Raw genomic sequence first — 27,102 nt, forward strand, 5'->3', positions numbered from 1 at the left:
GAAATTAATCCCTACATGGAAACAGTAATTGATTACCATAGAGAGAGAATGTTATGTCTTTTAAAACAGATGTAAATTGAAAAAGAATTTTTTTCTTTTTATTGCAATAGAACAGAGCCTTCTAGAATTAGAATCTTCTACTTGATAGGAACAATAATTTGTATTCCTGATATGCAGTTTCCAATTTCTTTTCTTGTGATTGGAAAATTGTGTCCATGAGAAACTATTGAACCTCAGGTTCAATATTATCCCTTCTGTTAGTGACTGGGAACCTCAAGATGTGGCCTAATGATTTTGGTTTACAATTTGGCTTATCATCTATTCCCATTAACTATCCATAGAATGCAAACACACAAGACCACAGTTTCCTTGTCCTGCTTGAAATAAACACGGCAATATGAGAAAATGTAACTTCCCCATAGAAACTACAGTTTATTTTTGATGTTACCGTTGAGTGAAATTGATTATTTCTAATGCTGTTGTCCTGAAATGACAGAAATATCTCTGGGACAAAGCCTACCCTATGATTAAAAACACGTTCTCTTTCTGATAATGATAACATTGTTTTATTTAATTTGACTAGGCTGGAATATGGTACACCTGAAGTGGGGCTAAGCAAATGCATCATCTTTATGTCATGTTTATAACTATGTATTGGATTAAACTGTTAAAAGATAAGTTCACTGATCAATTGGAGTGGGGTTTCAATAGCTCCAACATTTAAAAAAAAAAAGAAATCACTGATTACAAACAAGTATATTTGTCCTCAGTTCATAATATTTTTCATATGTTCACTTATTGTTTTAATTCACAAAAAAATGATAAAGTAATCTTCCTAATGTACCAAGTATATTGGACACAATTCCCAAGTTGGAGAAGGCTGTAATAAAATCATTCATTCATTCGTTCATTCATTCATGAATTTACATGGCTACCATCTCATACACAATAATCCTAGCCAACTCACAAAAACAACCAATAACTACTAAAAAACCCCCAATAATTTTACACCTTACAAGCAAAATACTGTACTTTCCATCATGATGCCATCAAATCCAGTCAGCTCCACATTTAGTGAGTTCACCCCCATCCTAGCTCAATGCTTGGGAGAAGAGCCAAGTTTTTGTGTCTTTTCTAATCTAAGAGGCTACGACCCATAAATCGTAGGAGCTACAGAAAAGGCATGTTTCCATGGTCCTACCAGATGACATTTAAGAGAAGGGACCTGGAGTACACCCACTGTATCCAACTGGTGGGACAGGCAGATACCTTCAAAGGAACTCTGACTAGGCAGGCCCTAGGGAAGAGATCAGGATACATCTTAGTTCTGTATCTGGGAAGAGTTTAAGATGGTTGACCTTTAGGAAGCAATCAAGGTGTTTTGATGACCCCCCCCCCCTCCTCTCTATCTCTTTTGCTCTGAGCTCTGCCACCTGTATCCTGATTGGTTAATGTGATTGCATGTTGTTAAATGTTTTCATATAAAATTTAAAAAGTCACTGTGAGGTCATAAGAGAAAGTGTTCTGTACTCACAAACCCTTTCCTTTCTAGCCATCCACCTAACCTCATTTATCAGGGACAGCTGTATAAGAATTTTGGCAAACCAAAGGATTAAGGGAACTATATATGAGGGGAAAACATTCCTTATATAGATTGACCCTTAGCGACTTAATGCAGGGGTGGGCAACTGTGGCCCTTTTACAACCTGTGGACTTCAAGTCCCAGAATTCCTGAGCCAGCTTGGCTGTCTCAGGAATTCTGGGAGTTGAAATCGACAGGTTGTAAAAGGGCCACAGTTGCCTACCCCTGACTTAATATTTAGAGATCAATCCCGACTCTTTTCAGATTTAGATTTAAAAGCAAGTTTGGCATATTTATCCTATGGACACAAGGACTCCTTAAACAGGTAAGCATGTTTTCACTCCAGAGAAATCCTCAGGATAAATGTATGATGGAATAATGGTCTCATCAGCCTCGAGAGTAGTCCCATTTTTGGTGACCTCAGAATTCTCTTCCTTAAAACCTTAGACAGACTAACAGGAAGAGTCTCTAAAAAAGAGAAAAGTATGTTGACGATCCAAAAACAATTTAATTTCTCAGTCCAGAGTATCTGGTCTACTGAAAGCTCCAATAAAGATGTAGGGTTGTAGCTATCCAACATCACAAAAGCACAGTTTGTGGTGATATTTGGGCTTCATCAGCCAGCCTTGAGAAAAGATCCAGATCTCTTTAGAATCCAACTATATAAAACCTGGTATCACATATTACAAACTTATTCCCTGCTGACAATTCCCTTCGTGCCTTGCCCATTATTTTACAAAGAACAGAATTCAGACTGCTAGAGATGTAATTGTTGAAATCATTTTTTTCCCATCTTTTTGAAGTTCAAATTAAATCCAGTCACCTGGTACTTCTCCTTTTCTTATGATCCCTTGAAAATAAATGTGGTAAAGAAAAACACTTTTTCCCCCTTCATTGCTTATTCCCCTAGCAAACACTGAAAGACCAATTGTTCCTCACAGTTGCTTGACAAATATCAATCCTCTTTCATGTTTAGATGCACTTTCTTATTTTTCACAAAGTAAAATTTATTGTGTATATTCCTTTTCTATTTTGTTTTGCTTTGCTTTTCAGCCTTCTTCATGAACAGCCAATTGGGAATTCTTGTGTGTGGTCTGCTTTTCTAAAACAAATACGGCTAAATATATTCTGTTGCTTGCTTATTTCCACCTACGTTGTGCAGGGAGCAATGCCTTAATTTAAATTTTCTCTTGGGAATCACAACTGTCTCCTATAGTGCTGCATTTTAATGTTTCCTTTTATTATCTAGGTTATAGAAGGTAAATTCTGATACCCTTATAGAGCTTCTACTGATGATCCTTAAAGGATGAAAAAACAGAAGCAAACAGCATCTGGTCTGTGAATCTTGATTCCTAAAGTCTAATGCTGCATTCATGAAATCCAATATATTTCTAATATTATACTTAATAAAACATGAGTGAGATCATATTCAAAATCCTATTATCAAGTCATGCAAGCATATTTTTTACATCTAATAGCCTATTAATTAACAAGGTATATAAGAAACTGTGCCAAACTCAAGGTCTATCTAGTCTTAACCAATATTCAGTTGCAGGCTAGAGTCCATAACCTTATTCTCCATGATCTTGCCAGCCTCTCATAACTTTTAAAATGGCAAGGTATTATTAAAGCCCGTGATAGCACATTTCATCATTTAACTAAGCCAATGTGCAAACACACACATCCTTTACTCTGTTCTATACTTCTTTGTGGCCTCTCCTTCATTTTGTGGTTTTATAGATCTTCTTGTGTGCAACTGAGGAATGTAAAGCAGGAGGGGGAATCTAATATCGCTTGTTTAAGTATTCTGTCCATTCTCTAAACTCCACTTCCTTTTCTAACCACACCAAATTTAAATAAATGAACAGTGAGAAAAAAAGTGAAAAGAAGCTGCACAGCTAATTAATATATGTAGATGTGTAATTCTTGTTTATGGTGCCCTTTTAAATTACATTGGATGGGAGTGGAAGAAAACCCCATTCAAAAAAGCTGAAGATAATTGGTAAGCTTTGTTTGGTAAGAAAAGATAGCCAAAAGACTATATTATTATAGATACTAACCATATGACTTACCTAGTCCTGCCCTCGGTGCAGCACACTATCTGTAGGCTTCAGTTCTGAAACAGAGAGAAAAATTGTGAAAAGGAATCTTTCCCCTATACAATGGAGAGCTTTTTCTGTCCAGGTAAAGTAAGAGTACAATGTTCCAATCATGCTTTTTGGCATGCCACAAACTAGTCTTCCTGAAATCACTTCAGCTGAAGTTCTTTAATTGTCACTAAAAAGGCAGACTGACATTGAGAAGGTATGAGGGTTCTCACTGTCACATTGACAAGGTTAGCAAAAAGAAGAAAAATCTCAAAAAGGGCCTTGTTATCATAGCATCCTAAGGGATTTTAAAAGGCAAAAAATATCCTAGTCAAATAGAAACTGGGCTATCTGAATATATGTGGTTTGCTGAAACAAGAGATGGTAGAAATTGAAAGGTTTATACAACAGCAATTTAAAATGCACACGGGGTGGATTTAGGAATGAAGAGTAATCTGCTGATTTGAGTGTTAATGCTAACAGATTAATTTCATACCTTTTGAATTAAAGCACGAGCTGAAATGCAGTTATGTCTTCAACTTTTGTAATGCACATCTTTGATTTTAAAAATAAGAAAAATATGCTTATTAATGAAAAGTATAGACTAAAAAATTAGGAAAAAATGCTTGCACAAAATGATTACGCAAAACGGTGAACCAAAACACTGCTTGAAATGAAGTTGAAAAATAGTCCAAACTTTCAGATGCTCAAAAGCAGGACAATTCGTTTTAACCAATAGAGATAATAAGCATACAAATTTTGCTATTGTTTATGGCAGAATAATATTAAAAAGTCTAAGAATATACAGCTGAGTAGAAACTGATTTTTTAATTTAAAAATACTTCTTGTAAGAAAGTTTTGTTTATTTAGAAAAAAGTTAAAGGTTGTATGAGGTTCAGTATCTTACAATAAAGAAGTTTTCTTGTTTTCATTCTAACCTTCCTTCTTCCCTCCCTCCTTCCTCTTTCCCTCACTCCATATGGAAAAAAAGAAATAAAATAAATTTGCAGAAATATTTGAACAGTTGTTAATCGAAAAACTATATTTAGGAAGGTCAATATGAAGTGTATTAATGTAAATACTGATCTATTTCAGCAGCTTCATGGCTTGCCACCATACTATTTTAAGCCATCCAGAGTAACCTATGGGTGCATTGGACAGTTATATAAGTTTGTTTTAATAAATAAATAAAATAATAAATACTATTTTATTTAAAAGTATCTGTGGATTGTGAAATTAAAATGATAGGACATTGGCAATTTTCTTAATAAATTATCATGGCTGCATCTTTCTATGATGGTAAGATTGAGGAGTCGGAAGTTTAGTGCTACACAATACATGTGGGAAAATACATGCTTCATGAACAATATATACTGAAATGGGTTGAAGAGCCAGAGCTAGTTTGAATCCAGAAGACAGGATAAGGGAAGAGCTGCCACTAATGTGAAAACAGACCACCCACACAATCTGTAAAGCCCCTCAAGTCAAAGGAAAACCCCAACTTTATTTTGGTCCTATAAACTAGAGCAAAATAAGAAATATTTTGATTTAGCTCATTGATTGTCCAGTCAGGTTCTGAGCTGAAGCCAAAGGGATACAAGGCATGTTTTGAAACTGCCCTTAATTATGATTTGTATCTGGTATGCTTCCTTGGCATGTCTTGATAGGACTTTTCCACCCGGAATGTGACAACTTGCCCCGGCTGAACCCCCACGGCCAACTCGCTCTGGGACCACTTGCCCCAAAGGAATTACAGTGGGCTTTGTCTTGTTTTAGGTTTCAACCTTCTCAAGTTAGAAATCCTCAAGGCTGGGATGAGTCCCAGTGCCCATGAGTCCCAGTGGCCCATCAGCCAAGGTGTGTGCTCCATCGGCCAAGCCATGATTCAAACCTAAAGCAAGACCCACTGCAGTTGTCCCAGAATGAATTGGTTATACAAGTCAACTGGGGTGAGTCAGCTGTGGCTATGCCCTTTTCCACCATAATATGCTCTGACAGCATGACACTGAGCTGTCGTAACGTAATTCTAAATCGAAATTTATTTTTCCTTGTATTTTATACATTGTTAAAACAAAAGTTATGAACAGAGGTTTCTGGATCTCCTGAAAGGAAAAAAAATAAATAATTCTAAATCTCAAATCTTAAATCAAGTCCCAATGAACTACATGGAGACATCCATGATGTTTTTTTGGATAATGTGAAAGTAGTTTACTACTGCCTTTTTCCAAGATTGTTTTAACTTTTCAGTCAAGTTTGTATCTCTTGACTTCCAGATAATCCACTGTTCAAAAGTACATCACAGCCAACCTGTTTAGGTTTTTGTATCAGGCAAGGTCAGCTTTATAATTATGCATGCTTCTATGTATGTATAGCCTGTTTTTTTCTTTCAGATGGATCATGTTCTTCTTTAATGTCACAATTTTCAGATATGAGTCCAGTTCTGCTAAAAAGTAAGCAAGTGGAGCCCATCTGCAGTATGACACTAATACAGTAGTGATGAAGCAGTAGGAAATTAAGCACTATCTTTTCTTCCTTGTTGAGTTTCTAAGCCCAATGAATAAAGCTTTTCTTGCCAATTTCCATTACCGATAGAAAAAGATCCTATCTGCATTAAGGGGGGGGATGGGGAGAGAGATAAAATCTCCATTACAAATTAAAGCAAAAGCTCTGTATAGTTACTTGAGGAAAGAAAAAGTGTAACTACTAATTATCTATTTATCAAGAATGCATTTAAATGCCAAAGTATTAGAGTAATGTATTGTTGTACAAATGTAATGTACTGTATTAATGTACGGCTCCCAAAATTCTGTCATGAATCAGCAGCTGGTCTACAAGACAAATACAAGAGAAATGGCACTGCTAGATTTCATCTTTCTGTCACAGAATATCCTACGCGGATGGAATGCCTTTGCAGGGAAGAGCAGGTATGTGAGTTCTCTAATCTGAACTGGTCCAGCTCAGGTAGTGGAGAAAAATGCAGTATTTTATTATTTCTGAAGAGTATCAAATAATATAATACTGTCAAGAGTTTGGCTGTCTTGATTAGATGATTAGATCAGTCACATGGCAACTAATGGATCAGGGATCTGAAACAAGGGCATTCATGGTCCTTGAGGGCTAAAAATCTCTCTTCTCGACTTTTGAAAGGTGACTCTCTTCGTCAAGTGGCAGGGACAAATTTAAACTGAGAGGAAGGAAAATAGAGAGGTTGTTTGAGCCAGATTGGAAGTGCCTTGGAATGCAAATCAACAGGATTTGCTTTTGTAATGTGATCAGAAGTTGTGTTACCTATTTTAAGAGCCTGGTTTTCTTTTCCCCACCAGACTGTTTCTATCTTCTGAATTTGTAAATAAACAAATATATTTCCAGTCTTCTATTGTAGAGAAAAAAACTAAACCAGTCCTCTATTTTTAATACTGATTAGAAGAATAGTAACATACTACAGATATGAGCTTTAAAAGATGGGGTGGGGGCTGAATGTTGTCTGTGCAGCTTAAACTTCTAATAACAACATGAAGGGTTTATTGAAAAAAATACAAGCTAGCAATGGAACACTATTTACCAATACTGTATTTCTTTTTTTATGATTTTTTTAGAAGTCCTTTAATGGGTGAATCCAGATCAGATACTCACAACTAGTGAATGTGTAAGTGCTGTTCACAAATTAACAATGATCAACAGCAGATCACAGAGTAGGACAGCAAGTACAGTCAAGAGTGGAAATAATAGGGATGATTCTGTTCCATTGTATACAATTCAAGAATACTTGAAAATGATGTTTCTGTATGTGAAGAAGAACATCTAGCACCTAATCTATCAAAGGATTTTTGTAGATCTGCCGGGGGGGGGGGAATCTACTTCACTGAAGATTTGCACAGAGCAAGAGATATTGGTTAAAAGATTGGACTTTATATGTATCTGACAGAATGACATTACTGACTCTATACATTTCAGATAATTGGATGAGGGAACATAGAAAATTCTGTATACTTCATTGACAGATAAACAGAATAGGCATGAACGGTAAATAATCGCAAAACCTACACATTCGTTTTTGACAGAGAATATCTGAATTATCAATAGCAGCACCATAAAACTAGTAATTCTTTTCTCTGAAGATCATTGTTACTATTGTGGAGACAAAGAAGACAGAAGAGAGATTCACAATGCATAGGTTATATCTGTATAACTGTGTAGCTGAAAGCTTCACAGGTCTTGAAAAGCCCCTATACACATACAGCTTCACTTAGTGATATGTAACAACCTAGGCTGATACCTGTCAGAGAGCCAATGGCTCATCTAAGTTGAGACGGCACGTTATTTATACTCAGATATGAAGGCAATGTTTGAAACATGCAATCATAAGAATGTAAACACCATTTTTTAAAGACTATTATAACTGCACAGTATAGAAATCAAGTGGTTGAGACTAGTGGTGAAATCCAAATTTTTTACTACTGGTTCTATGGGCGTGACTTGGTGGGCATGGTGTGGCTTGGTGGGCATGGCTTGTGGGTGTGGCAGGGGAAGGATACTGCAAAATCTCCATTCCCACCTCACTCCAGGGGAAGGATACTGCAAAATCTCCATTCCCACCTCACTCCAGGGGAAGGATACTGCAAAATCTCCATTCCCACCCCACTCCCCACCCCACCCCGCCAGAGGTGGTATTTGCTGGTTCTCCGAACTACTCAAACTTTCCGCTACCGGTTCTCCAGAACCTGTCAGAACCTGCTGGATTTCACCCCTGGTTAAGACTTATGTAGATTTGGGACAGAATTGCTCAAAGTATAACCCAGGACAAAACATAATCTTAAAGGAACAAAGAAAAAGGACACTAACATAACCTGATTTAATATAGAAAATGCCAAGTTAAACATAATACTGATAATAGACTAGAGTGATTTTCATTTCATCTTCATGGCAACCTTCTATGTTAATTTATACTTGGACAGAGCAATGGGCCCAAATCACCAAATTTTGAATTCAGGGCTTCATAATGCAAGAGCAATTGTCAATTGATTGCGCTGCATTAGTTTGTTATCTAAGCCCAAATAGGATATATAAATCTATATGCTATATGTCTAAGGAAGTCTAAGTTTAATGGAGCTTATTCCTAAATAAAGGGGGTCTTTTACACCCCTTCATTCCCTTTTGCTTAGCATAACGCACACTGCTCCTTTCAATCAGAATTTCAATTTTGGGGAACACTATCAACTCTAGTTTTAATTCTGAATGGAGTGGCATTCTTTGAAGGAGAAGCTTGCAACTTGGGTTTTTTTTTCTGGGATCATGGTTACTGCTAGATGAGCAGATAGTAGACCCATACTGATGCATGTTTAAGTCTTATCTGGAAGTGTATACTGTACCAGTATAACTCAAGCCCTGATCACCACAGAAATAGACTTGTGTAATGTGCTATACATGAGGCTGCTTGTTAGTGCAAAATGAGATCAGACAGCACCTGCATTGGAGACTTCGTATAGGTTCCCAGTATGTTTCTGGGTACTAATCAAATTGCTATCTTTGCTCTATATCGTCCTATGTGGCCTGGTTCATAGTACTTCCACGATTCCAAATGTGATCATCCAATCTGGAATGTTCCATCTGAGAAAAGTTGCTAGTGGTTCTCCCTTTTCAGCAAGTGAGGAAAACTGGGGCTCCAAAACTGATCCTTTCTACAATGGCTTTTCTTTTATGAAGGTCTCTCATCAAACTAGCACTAAAATTCCAGAAATTGATTCAAACTGAACTTTTCCAAAGAGGATTTAGAAGATACGATGAAGTTTGGCATAGTTTATGGTTATCATTGATTGATTGTTCTTCTGGTTATGTTTTATGAGTTGTCTCTTTTATGTTTGTCTGCCTTTGTGTTTGACTTATAGTCTGGAACCTGTTACTGATTACAACAGGATACAAAATAAACAAGCATCCTGAAAATGAGATGTTTAGATTTTAAGACCCCTTTTCATTCAAATAGAAATGTCCTGTAAAATAAGAGTGGATTGTTGTCCAGCTGAGATGCCATGCAATCATCTTCCCCCTTCAGAGTTGTTTATATTTTGCAGAAATCCTGCCTTTTCTTCCTTGTTCATCACCAAACCCTTCAGCTTTGGCACTGTTGTTCATATCATGCACCACTTGAGGGCAGTGATGCTTAATTAAATTTTAATCGCACAGCAACTGAAAATGGCAAAGAATCATCATAAGGCAATAAAAGAAGTTAGGATCATTTTAATAATGATGTTTTTGACTAATTATGTCAGAAGTTACATGTACAAACCCTAAGGGTTCGTGATACATTTGACAACCAGGTTAGCAGAGCTGGGGCAAGCTGTGTCATCCATTGCTTACAAATTAAGTCTTGCAGAATCCAATCACTGCCAAAATAAAATGCAGTAATGGTAGCTTTTCATGAGTCAGTGGACATGGAGCCCATTATCAGCCACAGAATTTATTCCTTACTACACACAATACACTGTTTCTTTTTTTTTTTTAAGGAGAAATAGGAAAATAGGGAAACATCATATGAAAAATATTTTCCTCAACCTCAAACCACAGGTTTTGATGTAAGTAGAGCTATGGTTTCCATTTATGCCCCAAAGTAAATAAAAAATACAAAGCAAAAGCATTTAATAAATAACTTTAATAAATATATGACTTACTCTGCATAAAATAAAAATATTTTTCCCCTCATTCTGGATATAAATGGTTTTCTTTGCTGTCGGAGTTTTATAGGCTGGGCTCTAACATCTCCTTTATTATAATTGTGCACCCACATTATTATTCTATGTAGTCTATAAATGTACTCTATAAATACTATATGAATAAAAGATTAACCATCAAGAGAAAACAAAAGGGCAGCTGGTTTTTATAATCCTGTTAAAATAATCCTGTTTAAAATAATATTGCTATAAGTCTCTACGAAAGTATCGGGAGATGAAGAAAATGGGAAAAGGTGTTTCCAAAGTGAACAATAAACTGCCTTCATGCAGATTGGCTTAAATCTGAGTTGATGGCTGGTATAACCCAGTGCAAAACATGCAATCTATCAAAGAACAGAATAGAAAATTGTGTTAGAAGTGGTTGATTTTCAGAACGAGGAAACGTCTTAGTAGAATTCCATTTTTATTCTTTAGGCCTGCAGTTTGTAGGGAAGCTCCGGCTGTTCTTCACAGTTCAACTTGTTAATAATGTCAGTTGCTGTACTTCGATGATTAAAGACCCTGGGTATTTATATCCAGGCATAGCTCTGGCTTTTGTATTCCTAAAATAGCATAAATGCTCATTTTATCCACTAGGCCCAATAGAGAGTTGCCTGCTGACATGCAGCAGGATGCATGTTTTATTTTTTCATTTGGGAATAAAATATGAGTTCTCTATATTACACTACATTTGCATGTGAATGTAACCATGCTGGTTCATGGGAAGCTGGAGCGTAATTTTAGGTGACATGCTAAGTAAAAAGTCAGTTAAACTAAATGGTGTTATTACCTAGTGGTTGGAGGGGAGTAAATTCATATTCTTTATATCTGAATGCTGGTGTAGCTTGACATGGACAAATGTCATCTAGAGACTGAGCAGTGACTGCAGATTTCATGGTTGTAACATCTGGTCTAATCAGAAGATCCTTTTCCTATTTTCTCATCTTATTCCTAAAGAATTCCAAATAGCAATACCAATAGCACTTAGACTTACATAACCTTTCACAGTGCTTTACAGACCAGTCTAAGCAGTTTACAGAGTCAGCATATTGCCCCCAACAATCTGGGTCCTCATTTTACCGACCTCAAAAGGATAGAAGGCTGAGTCAACCTTGAGCCGGTCAGGATTGAAGGAATCAGACTCCTGGCAATGTGAGCAGAGTTAGCCTGCAATACTACATTCTAACCCCTACACCATCATGGCTCTTGCATCCTCATAGTGTACCTTTTTGAATGATAGTTAAAATTTTTGTTTTATTTTGAATGCTGATTTCTTTTTCCCCTCAAGGGCAGATTCAGCTACCATTGATTTTTTTTGTCCTTTACAGATAATGTGTGTGTCATCATTTTATTTTCAATTTGAGACTAACTTTTTTCCCCTGACAAAACTCATAAACAAAGTAGTTCCAAGAGCTATCATCTAGAATAAGGGCAGGTAGTAGAGGTTGTTTCCAATGCTAAGACATAATTCAGGGAAAGCAGCTGCTACAGATATGTAAGTGCTATAAGTAAACATGGGTATTTTCAAATTTAATACCTTGGTGACAAGCTACCTTGTTCAAGTATCTGTAGAAGTGAGAGTGAAAAAGGTCAAAAGAAATCTTGGCAACAACATCTAGGCAACCATCATTATTATATACAACACTGCTTGAAAAATTCATTCCAGAGAATAATGTTTGGATTCTTCCTTGCAATGAAACAAGTGATTACACTAAATTGTTTCCTAATATCATAGTCTTTGTGTAAATGAAATTCAGCAGTAGAATGTCACCTATCTAGGAAAAATGACTGTATGTTAGAAAAGCACTAAGACTGAATCATATTTCTTGTCAGATATTCAAAAGTGTTTTAATGTTCTTACAGAATTATATTATATCCAAAAGAAAATGAATTGGCAATTTATGCTGAAGAAAGATCACAAAGAGCAAAGGGGGAGGGAGAGGGGGAAAGGGAGACAACAAGCTCCGATGAGTTGTGGTAGTATCAATCTGTGTGTTCCCTATTTGTAGCCCACTGCATCTAATACCATCCTAATGTGGTTTTCAGCTCTGAGCAACTCTTATTGGAAAAAGCTGGAGCAGAGAATACCAACAAAGGTCAGAGCAAGAATTTGGCACAGAGACTTTAGCAGAGACTAGGGGTTTCCAAAACTTTGTGTTTGCTAAGCTTTCACAATGCTGTTCAAATTGAAGTTGGTTGACTGCCATATCATTTTCATATTTTTAAAAATTATGCTGATGTGCAAATGCTTACCTATTTTTTTTTTAATCAGTCTGGATTTTTCAGCTTAAATTCTGCTAATTACTGCCCTTATTTTTGGTCTTCCTGTTGCTCAACAGCTAAGAAAATCATTTCAGGGCTTCCAATTGTAAATCAATAGATATCTTTTTACCTGCACCCATAAAAATAACATGAATCATTTTCCTTCCGTAGATAAATGGCCACCTTTGTATAGTTGTTAATTAATTTGGGAGAGGGGGACTTTCCCAAGGCCATGTGTGGGAGTTATTTACAATGACAAACAGATATGTAAAACTTATATTGAAAAATCTTTGTTTCCATGGTATCACACCTTCACTAAATTGCAAATAGGATTAGGGTGGCACTCATATAACAGTGCTCTCCTTATACTGTACCATTCAGGTACCTTTCCCAATGTCATCATGGCAACTATGCTGGGTGGATTTGGAGGAGCAGAAATGATGGAAGAGAAGCTCTAAAGAAGGCATATATAAACAAAAGAAATCTCCATGGCAGATGGCAGAGCCTCTGTAATGGTTCAGTTCAGAAGCTAAGAGGCAGGAGAAGGCAATCATTAGCATTAATGTATAATAAGACTCTCACTATGGGCTGAAGAACAAGCAGGGAGTTCCTGACAAAGCTCTAATGCAAAGAAAAATATTGCTTTTTCTGAAAGAAATAATGGGAAGGCTCTTCCTCCACTCCTTATAAAAGGGAAACAAATTGCTGGCCACCCTACCAACCTAGTTGTTGTGAGTTTATGTGCCTTTGTTTAGACATTTGGAAACAACAAAATCCCAAGTGGTTGTTATGAAAGAAAGTTTTAAAAGTTACCATTCCTCCTGCATTTAAAAATCAGTTGCAAGCTGTAACGGTCAAAAATAGCATGCCATGAATTTTACAACCAGGCACTATTTCCAATATTTATAATCTCTGTTGCATGTTTCAATTGTTGCTGAAACAGAAGACAGGGGGAGATAAGTAATAAAAATTGCCTACCAATAGGTGCCAAGAACAGGAGGCTGTAGCTTTGAGATGGATGGGACAAAAGCAACTATTGCTTTGAGTCCTTGAGTGGGATAAGTCAAGAGTTCCCTTCAGTGGAAAGCAGACCCTTGGAATATTCAGCAGAATTACAGCATTACCAAAAAAAAGGCTAGCTTTGTTCCAGTATCAAACCACTGTAGTCAATAAAAATCAGATTCAGCGCTCAAAACCAGTTGATCTCATTTGATCACATGGATCCAAATTGATTCCAAACTGAAACAAAATCCTTACGCAGCGATGCCTAGACGTTCAGGCTATATGGCTTTTTGTCAAGTTCTCAGTACAAGAGTTTTTGGAAGATATTGGGTGCAAGAGATATTGTTGAACTTCAACAATGTAAAACCTCAGACAACATAGGGTTGTAATCTAAGAATTTGGAAGGTTCTCAAATTCCCTACTCTTAGCCTAATGTCTTGTGGATCTGCTACAATATAGCAACAGGGGAACATAAGTCAATAATGTAATCAGAGTTCATAAAACATAGGTAGGTTTGAAAATAAAACTTCGGTAAAACAAACAGAGCAAAGACATCTAATGCAGAAAGTTTCCTTTTCTAAACTGGGATTTAAAATACAGTTTCTGTTTTGCTTCAATCAGCAAGCAATAAAATAGAATTACTGAATGCGCCAAAACAGATCAATGGCCTAACCTTATTAAATAAACTATCTGAGCTTTTAAAGTCCCAAACATCTACTTAGTATATTTGCCCAACTTGCATTCCTAAGTGTTTACAATCCACCAACCCATTGTACAGATGATTTAGTCATTATGAATAAACATGGCTTTCTGATCCATTTTGAGTCAGTGAGATTAGGATATTTCAGGCTCCTGCTGATCACTGATAACCACAGGGAAATAGCATTCATATTTTTCAGCCTTGTACATTCAACAAAAAAATCCATAATGAACTTCTTTTTCCCAGAAAAATGGAAAAGGGCCAAAAGGAGCTCTGTTGCATGTATATAATTGTAAAACCACATAGAAATGAGAGATGGCTGCCTTTATACCATTCTCGTGTCTTGTGTCTCTGTATGCATAATTCTTCAGAATAAAGCTCTGAAAAGAGGCTCAAGGGGAAAAGTTACAGAGGGGTAGTGTGTGTTTTGCATGCATAAGAATTCAGAGTCAGTTCCTCCCATCTTAAGTTACAAGAACGGAAAACATCTCTGTTGGAGAACTTGGAGATCATCGCTGTGGCAGGCAGGGGAGAGAGATCAAACATTGATCTGATTCAAGTCCATAATCCGCTATTCATTATTTATTTACTGCATTTTCATCCTGCATTTCAAGTAAATATTGTCTCTCGCCAATAGTCCAGTAAATTAAGAAAGAAGAGAGACAATCCTGGTTATCAGGCAGAGAAATCAAAAGTACAGGGCAACAAGGGACTAAATATGGCAGCAAAAAGAGAGAGGCAGACTATCAAGGACACCAAGTTGGGAAAAATGGCAAAGGGAACTGGCAAAAGTGTTTGACTGGGACAAGGAGGATGATTTTGTATTTCTAAATAGTATTGACACCATACTTGTTATTTTGCCTCTTTTCAGTCCTTTAGACTATAGTTGCACATGCAGACATACAACAGGAGGAGATTATACCTCAAGTCCCAATCCATTGTATTCTTTTGTGAAGGCACGTCTCGTAAGCTTCTATTTATTCAAAAGGAAATTCCACTTATTTCACTGGAGTTCACTATTCATAAATCTCTATAACAGCCTTTCTCAGATTGGTGTTTTCTTGCATTGCTTTGGAATTTGGGGAGCTGCAGGTTCAACACATCTAAAAAGTCCCACTTTGGAAAAGGCTAACATGTAGGGTTGCAAGCTGAATTGCTGCTTTTGCTTCCTAAATCTTCTTATGCTGAAATAGCAAGTCTTAGGATCAGGCAATTGGAAACAGATTTTTCTTCAGTACTTCCAGCTCAGGGGCACTCAAGGGAAAATTGGCTAGCTTTCCCCCCAGATCGCATGTGGACTGACTTCCTCAGGATGGAAATGTGCAGCAAACTTTGCATTTTGTCTTCTCTTCATAAAATTGTCATATTGTTCCCCATCTATTTATTCTCAGCTATCAGATTGTAAAAGAGAAAGATACCATTTCCCTGCAGAAATACAGCTAAGGTCGTCTTCAAGAGAATTATTCATAGCAAAGCATTTTGCTTCTACCTATAGTTTTTTTTTAAAGTCCAAATATAAAATCACAAAGGAAACTGTATGTTCGACTTTCCTTCTTAAAGAACTAGTATTTGCAGCTATTCAGCATTATTCTTCTTTAAATATTGACGTCCACTTCTATACTTTTATATGTACCAATTTCACCAGCTTTTAATGTTCAGTTGGTATAAATGCATCGTTTTATCCTAAAATTACTCTTCTGCCTAAAATGTTTGCTTTGTACTGATCAGAGATCCTGTGCTGACCAGGGAAATGAGGAAAGCTCATTCAGCAATTTCCTCAAGAGATGTCAAAACAGTCAAGATGGCTTCCACAACTGTGTGATCAAAGCCCACCTCCTCTTTTTTACATGTGTTCCATGTGCAACACAAGTTAAAAAGAAGTGGGGCTTCAATCATAGGTTCACAACTGCCATCTTAACATTTTAACCATTTCTGCTATGAACGTGGTGTACTCAGAAGGGGATTTTATATGACTGAGAACTTCCATTAGCAAGACTTTACCTTGAGCTACAACTTTCATAGATATGAGATCCTTCCCTGCTACCACCATTAAAATAATAGCAAATTCCATGGCACCAGTGGTGCTGATTCAGACACTTATGTTTTAAAGGTCTTTGCTTGCTCATTTTGTAATGAAAGAAAGGCAATCTTAGTAGAAAGACAGTGTTCCAATTAATGAAACTCAACCGTCTACAATACTGTGTGTGTGTGTATATGTGTATGTGTAGGTATGTGTCTGTCCGTCTGTCTGTCTGTCTATCTATCAATCTACCTCTCTATCTATCTATTTATCTATCTTTCTATCTGATGCTCTGATAAATTAAGAAATTTCTATTATTTATACAAATAACAACTCCTTCATTTTATAAACCAGGTGTTTCCATTTCATTGTAACTTTTTCTAATCTTGATCATGCCTCTTTTCCCATATATAGTCAGAAGACATGGAGTGCAGTAAAACACCTTAGCCTTTACCATTGCAATCTGATCCAGAATTCATTAACTTTCATATATCTATATGTGTTTGTCTTACCTACTGAGCCCCAGCCTGACTGAACTGAGGGAATAAGCCAAGTTCATACACATATACCCAGTAATTGATTAGTGATGACTCTTAAGTGAATGAGGTCAACCAAACACTACACAGACCAACAGTCAATGTTCTCCAGCAATTAAAATATTCAACATGAAAACATTAGAAACCCAATAAGACGTGATTATTACCAAGTTCTGCTATTCCAAAATACCAAATATCTGAATGCTTCACTAAATCAGATTCCATAGTAATCTGTCCCATCAGAGAGCTGTTCTAAAGTATGATTCCCTTGATTTCTCTGTCTGGATTAGCTATCCAGTGGCTATCCCATTAACATATGAAAAGTATGGGGGTATGAAAATGATAAAAATATTAGTATCTTTCCGATATGACTCTTACAGGTGACTTTTGGCTTAAAGTTGCACTTGACAAATGACAAGCATGCAGGCCAGTGGTGGGTTGCCCCCAGTTCGGACCGGTTCACAAGAACCGGTAGTAAAACCAGTAGGAGGCCCCGCCCATAGCCCCGGATGTCATCATCAGCGATCTGCGCATGCGCAGAAGTGCAATTCTGTTGCGAACCGGTAGTAAGGTAAGTAGAACCCACCCTGATACAGGCATTAACCTTACAAACTAGGTTTGTAAAGTGTCAAAAAGAATGTGATAGACTCTCAACTGAGGGACCTGCATACACAAATAAAAATTTAGCTGAGTCCCTTTTTAACGTTCCTAGATATAAATACTTGAAATAGAAAAAGCAGTTCTATGATGCTATTTTAATTGTAAATACGTTTATAGAATTTTGCTACATGGATGCCTCTACCTGTTATGAAATACATCAGGATGGCTTTTGCAAAAAGACAGACAGACACATACATACCCAGCCAGATAATGAGGCCTGAAGCTGTCATTAATTCCAAGATATACCTTGATTGGCTTTCCTGCCCACTTTCTACCCACGGCCTAGATGCGAGCATCTGCCTTTATGAAGGAAATGAATCTAAGCCAATAAAATGCATACATTTTCCTTTGAACTGCAGGGTTAAAAACATTAGCGTAAATGGTGGCTGAAAATCTAAGATTAAAGCATGAATCTCATTCCAGTTCACTTGTGACTCTGAGTGGGGGAGGAAATGAATTGAAGTCTCTAGACCACAGTGCCTTAATGCAATCATCCATTCAGCAAATTACCTGGAATGATTAGATTGCTGAAATGTACCCATGGGTCTCTACCCATTATGTATTGGGGTGCCGGAATCTCTGCCCTTTCAAAAGTGAAGCTAAAATTAGATGAGATATTACCATTCTGAAACAACCACTAGAAACGGAGATTTATATCCTCCTCTATTCTCCCATTTTCCCATTCTTATCCAGCCCCAAATAAAGCTCGTTTTCTGAAACCCTTTTACTCATTCCTTGCACAGGGAAGAAAGTAAACACAGCTGTAAGATTTTAATGGCCTGAAGATAAGTGTACATATTTTTCTTCTTTTTGGTATTGCCGGCTGTTGACTGAATTTCAGAGGGAGCAATAATAGCAGAACGGTGAGCAATTGTTCAGATGCAGAATGCATAATAAAGCTACCTAGACATAACACACCAGTGGTGAAATGTTGCTGTTGCTGACTTCTTTCCATGCAATAAAATCACTGTGAATTTTTAAATTATCTAAGTAAGGTACATTTTTGGTCGAGAGCAAAAATGGCAATTTCTAAGAAATAGACTCAAAGCACAATTATGGCACAGGGATGCCTGAAGCGTGCTCAGACTAAGATAGACCACGATGTCAGTTATAAAAATGAAATGGTTGCAGTGACATCAAAGACATGGGTGCATGCATATGTAGGCCTGGAGAAAGAATTCAATGGGATATTTTTTTAAAAAAAAAAAAATCTCATTGCCATGTCAGGGAAAGGTGGATTCTTTCACTCTGGATCACGCCTGGCAAAGATAATGTGTTTCTCTTCCATGTGTGTTTATTAGAATCAAAGGGACCTACATCTATCATTAAACAGCAGGAGGGGAAGCTCCTGGAGTTTTGAATCTTATTTATTTATTTACATATTTGATACATTTATATATTGCTTTCCATTACTACTGATCTTCAGGCAATTTACAATCAACAATTAAAATACAAAATATGACCAGTTGGTTAAAACAGCATGAAACAGAATGAAAAATAAATGTTCATTTTTTAAAAAATGAAGAGGGGGAAAAAAAGGACGATATATAGCATTCATAAAGAGAAAGTAAAAAGGTAGGGCTTAAAAGGCATTTTAAAAAATGTAATTATAGGCAGCTCACGAATTTCATGTAGTTTGAACTCAATGTCAAAATAGTTAAGCATGCAAATGAAAGACATAAATTTTTACCTCCCTAAAAATGTAACCTTAATTAGTATTCACCCTATAATAAGCTACTATCTTTTAATAAAATTCAACAGTGCCCTCTAGAGTATTTTGCAAATTGCATCATCTCAACAGCCTGAATAAATATAAATCCTATCCTTTGTCACTGGAGAAAACGTAAGCTCTTTCATATAATGTTTTGTGTGTGGGGGAAAGGCTAACTCTATTGTCACTCAAATCTAAGTTGGAAAGAAGGTGGAACGATCCACTAAGTAATTTTGGAAGAGTAACCTGGACTGTGAACATCCAAAATATAAGCCAGGGAAGAGAACACTCTGTTCCTGTTAAGAGAGACATTCTCACTGATGTCTTATCTGATGAAAAAGGGGAACATATGTATCACACCCAAGCCCTGTCTCCCAGCACACTCAACTGTTTGAAAAGTGAGTGAGTGTGAAATTTGGATTGGCCCTTTAAGTAATGCAGATAAATATCTTTCCTTGATACCAGCCATCCTGATTAAGTAGGATTTCTTATCACAGATTTCTTACAGGAAACCCTACCATTTTACAATAATCTGCAATATCTTTAAGCCTAAAATTATACCAAAATCTCAAAGCTCCTTTTTTGTTACAACTGGGCTGGTGGAGGCTGAAGGATCTTAGCAACAGACATTTTTGAGATAAAACTGTAGAGCTTTTCTTTTCCCCCCCACCAAATGTGCTGTCCAAACCTCACTTTTCCTATGGTCTTACTTTGTGATTTTAGGCAAATCTCTTGTGACCTTCACCTGTATGGGGTTGCAAGGGGGCGGGAGGGTGGCTTCAAGTCACGGTTGATTTATGGTTCCTCCAGTTCAGGGCTGTCAAACTCGTGGCCCGCGGGCCAGATGTGTCATGTGCTGCCCACCCCCAGTTTAGCAAAGGGGGGGAAGTCTTGGTATGTCATGACACCACCGTGACACCCCGAGTTTGACACCTGTGCCCCAGTTTCTAACTTGCTGCCTTAACCACTACACCAAACACTCTCTCTTTACCTGCCTCCCTTCTTTAAATTCCAGTGATTACAAAAGGGCCAAGCATTTCTAAACCTATAAAAAATCAAATCTGGTAAAGATGAAGACTATCCTGAATACCATCTGAAAAAAAAATCAGAAAAGTCCTATAACTTCAAGAGTTATGCAAAAGAGGAATGTCAGCAGGGTGTAATTTATCACCTTAGTTTCCTCTTCTGCAAAACTACTAAAACTGCTGAGGTCACCCTAAATTAGAACAAGATTCCTCATGGCATTTGCTCCAAATCTAGAGTGAATCTGAGTCACACTGAATCTCAGTAAATTACTCAGGAGTCATCTGTAAATGAATAAATTGTGATATTTGAAAGGCACTGAAGATTTTAAATTGCTATAGATGATGAAAGGAGAGGCAACTTTATGTCTTTACAGTTACACACATTAGCTCTTGGGTGTTCAAGGAATATTTATGAACTGAATATTAAATAAATCGCATTCAAATTAATTACTTTAACTACAGCTGGGCTCTAAAGAGTAGAGTTTGTGCACTGAGCTTCCATTTTCTTCAAAATCCGACTTTCCTCTGTGATACTATTTTTCTTTATTTCCCTGATAGCCTGCTTTTCTTCCAGGTACAGTCCCTCCTCCAATTTTTAGTTAGAGGCTTTGGGGGCTCATTTGCAGCTGGTTTTGTACCTGAGGCTTAAAAGTGTTATGCCTCTAGTGTGCATTTCTTGCCAGATCAAGGAAGAAGAGGGTTAGAAAATGATAGTGAGACCACTGAAATATTTGAGGCTGCTGTCACCTGCTGGAGAATTGTTAGAACTGTAGTATTACCTACTATAATATTATCTACAGTCTTCCCTAGCCTGATGTTGTCCAAATGTTTTGCACCTTCAATTCCCAGAATTCTTTATTCTGTAGTGACAAATAATTATTATTCCTGAGCATTGTCTGAAAGGGGTCTAATGAATGAGTGGAAGTTCAGGTAATAAAACGATAAAGCCAAAAGGGGTGATCTTTTTTCTTCCTCATTTTTTTCTCTTCAGTCTGAATGGCTGGACTGATTGTAGAAAGCTTTTTGAAATTTATCCAAAGACCACATGAAGATCATCACCATTTTGAGGGTATATACCTGGAAAAGTATACAATTACAATTCCAGATATAGGAGTCCATGTATACAATTATAGAATTGACTGCAGGAATGATTCCTTGCTATTTATACTAAATCTTATATAGCTGTTTCTCCAGTTGCAACAAACAAATAATTTATAGTGCAATATATATAGGAAAGAGAGAAAATAAAGAAAAGCTGGTTGAATCGGCAAAACATAGGAAAATATAACTTAGCATATTAGCCTAGAAAATGAAATAGATTCTCAAATAGTTCTTTCTCTGCTGCTGTTTATTGTACATCCAATTGCTTATTGCACTTTCTGTGATTTTGATGCCACTTAAATAGAACGTTAAAAAGCCTTATATTGTTTATTATCATGAACTAATCCTTGCACCTGTCCTTCTGAAATTTTACAGATTTTTTGCTGATGGACACATTTAATATATACACCATTTTCCTACAAATTGTTCCCAAACTCATGGCTGAAGACAATTTTTTAAAAAAAGTCCAAATAGCTGCTTCAACAATGTGATTAAAACCACATCTCTTTTTGCATGCACTGCACACGTGACACATATTTTAAAAGGGTAGAGTTTTGATTGCATGGTGCAGCCACCATCTTGACTTTTTTGACTCCCCACTCCCAGCCCGGATACTCCTACGTGAAGAGATAGAAGGGATATGGGAACCAAATGAATCTTTCTGTCCATTTCTTCCCTTCAAAAATTGAACACACCTCTTTGACCAAAGCCATTGCATTATCCTATAAAGCATATTATGACATCTGCAAAAGGTTAATCTAACCATGACAGAACTAGAGATAATCTACATTGAGATCTATATAGTTGCCACTACATTCAGTTATGAGAGAAGGAGAGCAAGTTGGACATACTTTAATAGGTAACTATGCAAAGCAAAGAATAATGTATGTAATATCATTACACACAAGCTATATCTCTCAGGCATGCATGAGATCTCTGAATACAAACATGCAATGGCAAATTTGTACAATGAACGCCACTGCATTTTTGTTCTCAGTTTGTTGCCTGTCTGCTGCTAATCCTGCTGCGTTAAAATGATATTAAATTTCTTTATTATATAAAATAGTGGTCCCCAAACTTTTTGACTCCACAAACCAGCAGAGGTGGCAGGGAGGGAGGGGATCATTTTGCGCACACAATCTAATCCCGTGCATGCACAAATAAAGCTTTGCACACTCGCCTGCACACTTACACTGCTCGGTTCCCATCGGGCAATGGACCGTTACCGGTCCATGGCCCAGGAATAGACTTTCTTAAATACAATATTTTGTGGGGGGGTTTTCTTCTAATTCTTTCAAATTTATTTAGCTTAAAAAGCCACTGCTAAAGTTCAATGTATGGAATATATATGCATTACTTCTTTAATTCTATGCTATCCTAATGGTATCAGAAAACTGGCATTCATTCTGCCTGCAATCTATGATGCATACTTTGGGTTGAATACTGTATCTTTTGCTATATTTATGTTATAGTATCAGTTTTCTGAACACAAAACTACTATTTCCAATAATAACAATAACAACGGTTACTGATGAAACAAGAACTAGTTTCCAAGTTGCCTGTTTTAATGTTTTTTGCAATCTCTGCCTGATTGATTATTCAAATGCCATCAAATCTGAATCAACTTTTAGCAATTATATACCCAAACCTTTTCTGGAATTATCTCTTTCCAATTTGGCTCCTTAAGTCTTCCAATGGGTGCACCCATCTCCAATGCAATTGAGCATCTACTTTGCTGGAGATTATCATCTTCTCTTTCTTTCCACCTTCTACAATATTACAGAGTCTTGTCATAATATGTCAAAAATATGATAATTCTTTCTTTCTTTTGAAATTCTGCATAATATTAAATTCTTTAATATTTAATCATACTTATTTAAGGGCATGTATTCAAATGTGGCCAATAAGAAAGATATTACAATGATCTAACTTCCTGGGATTAATCAAGTAATCACTGAATCCATATTCTGATTTAAAAAGTGGAATTTCTACAACAGCAATTTTGGATGCATGTGTGAATATTTCTTTTTGCAACACCAACTCCATTTACATTAATCTACACTAAGGTCTTTTCCAGAGGTAATTTCAGGGCTATTCTTTGAATAATCCTGTTTATTCTGAATGATAACCTGTAACTAAAAATCAGTTCTGGTGAGATGCTAAGAGAGAAAGAGGTTTATGATTGCATGTTGTAAATGCAGTTTTTATTTAAATACGACGGTTACAGAATTTCTAGCTGGAGTCCATCCTCACAGTTCTCTAGTTTGAGGGACAAACATAATAAAGGCAATTAAAGAGGAAAATAGCAGGGAAGCTCAGCTCCCCCAGTCTGGTTACAACTGCATTCCTGCTGCTTGGACAACAGGAATCCAGCAAACAAGGAACAACTCTGTAAGGACAAAGGGCCTGGAGAAATAATGAGCTTTACATGATCAGAGAGGCCAGCCACATCCCTTTTTATACCAAGCCTCCAAAAAGATAATTTTATAAGACAGAATAGGAACATCTATAAACAAACAAATCAAACCCTCTAAAAGTTATTACAGAATGGAGGCTCTCCTCTGCCTGGCTGTCAATGAAAATGTATTGCCACTTCATTCCTACCCACTCCCTTTGCCCCCATTCAAAATTAAAATGCTCTGTCTGGGGACAGCTGTTGACTGATAAGGAAGAACTGCCTGGATTTCAGCGTGACATTATTTCGTGGCAATAGCATGAAGAAATTAATTTGGTTAAAGGGAAGGCGCGGATGTAAAACTGAAATGGAAGGAATTATAAGACAGTTTCTCTCCTCAAAGCAGATTGGTGTGGCTCTCTCCATTTCTTCCTGCCCTTCCCTTCCCCCCTCCCCCTTCAGCCCCCATTGTGCATGTATCACCTGTATTTCTCTTTAGTTCCTGACACTGAAATATGCATTTTCCACAACATTCCTTTCTGTTTTTCAGATTCAGCGTGGAAGGAATGTCTGTGGAGGTCATTAGGAGAAATACTTCATGCATGTTTTGACTGCACATTTTATATTCACTGTCCTGTTTTTAAGTTGGGTGAATATCAGCGAATTCAAGTTTTTTTATGAAAATTAACCGATGGTCATGCTCTTTGCTGTCATTTATGTGCAATGCCTAAGGGATGAATGGAAGAGAATGGATATGTTGTATATAAAAATATTTACATTGCAATATAATAAGTGGATTCTTTTTGGTCATCTAACATAAGACGCGACTATACAGTAAATATTATTTAGTATATTACATCTGACACTGGCCTTTGTAGAATAGATTTGAATTATTTGATTTCCCACATCAAAAGGATTTATTTTATTTTATTCTCCTCAAATATAACAGTCCTTGTTTGAATTATACTTCTCATTAAATATTGCCATAATTGTGTTGGAACATGAATGCATTCCCCTCATCCTAAAATCAGAATTAATTACAAATTAATTAAAAGAGACAGACTAAAATGACCATTCATTTTACTCTCACAGAACTTTCTGCATTCTTCTAGATGAGAACATCTCTTATAAATCTGACTAATAGGCTTTGAAAATAAATATCAGCAATACTCAGTCTTTACTAATTTATAATTTCTAACTATTTGGTAACAGAACTAGAGGAATGGTAAAGATAAAGGTAAAGGTTCCCCTCGCACATATGTGCTAGTCATTCCCAACTCTAGGGGGCGGTGCTTATCTCCGTTTCAAAACCGAAAAGCCAGCACTGTCCGAAGATGTCTCCATGGTCATGTGGCCGGCATGACTAAATGCCAGAGGCGCACGGAACGCTGTTACCTTCCCACCAAAGGTGGTCCCTATTTTTCTACTTGCATTTTTTACGTGCTTTCGAACTGCTAGGTTGGCAGAAGCTGGGACAAGTAACAGGAGCTCACCCCATTACGCGGCACTAGGGATTCGAACCGCTGAACTGCCGACATTTCGATCAACAAGCTCAGCATCTTAGCCACTGAGCCACCACATCCCTTAGAGGAATAATAACTGGGGCCAAAACTGTATAAAATGCTATAAATGCTTTTATGCTACTTCTGTATATGTATATATGTGTGTGTGTGTGTGTATGTGTGTATATATATATATATATATATATATATATATATATATATATATATATATATATATATATATATGCTTTTTTAGTACTTATTAGTACTTATTTTTAAAAGATAAAAGAGTTTCTGTGGGTTTTACTCCGCTAGTTGTGGCTGACTATAGGGGCGGTGCTCATCTCTGTTTCAATGCCATTGAGCCAGCGCTCTCTGAAGACATTTCCATGGTCATGTGGTCAGCACGATGTCATGGAGCACTTTTAACTTCCCACCCAAGTGGCACCTATTTATCTATTTGCATTTGCATGCTTTCAAACTACTAGGTTGGCAAGAGCTGGAGCATGGATGGGAGCTCACCCTGTCATGTGGCACTCGGGTCTTGAACTTGGCTGCCAGCTTTCCTGCTGACAAGCCTAGCACCTTAACCGCTGAACCACTGTGCCATCCCTTTTAGTACTTCTACATAGTAATAATTTTAATAATGCATACTTAACTCTTATTTGTTCTCAACATCACCTGAATTTTACAGCAGGCAGGGTGCTGAAAAATTCAAAACCAGATGGAACATTAGATGCTTCTCACAACTAGCGATTTATTTTAGAATTCACTATGGGGAAAAATTGAGATATTACTGTCAAAATTCAATATTTTCTGTTCTCCTATCTGAGTTTGTGCTTAATTTTATTTGTTGTGAACACTACTGAGGCGCAAATCTAAACACAGATAATATGATACAGCTATTCCACCTAGGAGTCCAGCCAGCATAGTCAAGCTGGCTAAGACTTGGTGAGTTGAAGTCCATTACATAATTAATGTCAGCCCTGAAAGACCAGGTCCACACTTGAAGGTTCAATTAAACTGATTTATTGCTAAAGCCTATGCACAGGAATCTTCTCAACTAACAGTAGACATCTGGTTAGATAAGAACCTCACTCAAGGAGCAATTGGACTTAGTTCACTTGTGGCTACTTAACAGTTCTAAGCTGATCCCCATTTTACTCCACTCTCAGGTTCGGCTCTTCTTTCTCCCACAATGCACTTGGCAGCAGGATAGTTCCTAAAAATCAGTGTTAGCTTTCCTGTATAGCTTACCTTGCCATCATTATATCCTTCCAATATAACTATCATCAGAGGCAGAAGCTGTACTTTTATAAAGACACTTCTGTTTATTTTTACTTTCAAAGATTTATAATTTGAACTTTTCTTGTTTAAATGAATTGTATCCCTGCTTCGATATTGCCTTTAATATTAATTTATTTTATATATATAGTATATATATATATAATATATATAAAAAGTAAGAATATATATATATATATATACCAAATATATTTTTTACTGATAAAGAAATAAAGGGAGACTGTATAGATCTATTTCAAGCTTCTTAGCTCTCATCAGCCAGCCTTACCCTTACTTGGATTCAAACCTGGGCTGCCTGAATGTTAGGCAGTTGTATTAACCACTGAGCCACAGGTTGTCCTCCCTTCATCAGCCTGAGCCAGGGGAAAGATTAAGTGTTTTACCGAGACACCTTGGTATAAATATACATATACATATACATATACATATACATATACATATACATATACATATACATATACATATACATATACATATACATATACATATACATATACATATACATATACA

General features: G+C 36.8%; 1 long non-coding RNA gene across 2 annotated transcripts; it reads left to right on the forward strand.

Moving 5' to 3' along the window:
• The first annotated feature begins 1,795 nt into the window (after window positions 1–1,795).
• Window positions 1,796–24,409, forward strand: LOC117672397 (uncharacterized). 2 transcript variants are annotated; one of them, XR_004593228.3, is made up of 5 exons: window positions 1,796–1,907; window positions 5,446–5,618; window positions 6,060–6,119; window positions 6,490–6,593; window positions 24,336–24,409. It is a non-coding gene; the product is annotated as an uncharacterized LOC117672397 (long non-coding RNA). The 2 variants fall into 2 exon arrangements; XR_004593227.3 differs by lacking the exon at window positions 24,336–24,409 and adding an exon at window positions 7,266–7,580.
• The last annotated feature ends 2,693 nt before the right edge of the window (window positions 24,410–27,102 follow it).

Source organism: Pantherophis guttatus, chromosome 3, assembly GCF_059756535.1.
Source record: "Pantherophis guttatus breed Tessera chromosome 3, ASM5975653v1, whole genome shotgun sequence".
In the NCBI taxonomy this organism is placed as follows: domain Eukaryota; kingdom Metazoa; phylum Chordata; class Lepidosauria; order Squamata; family Colubridae; genus Pantherophis; species Pantherophis guttatus.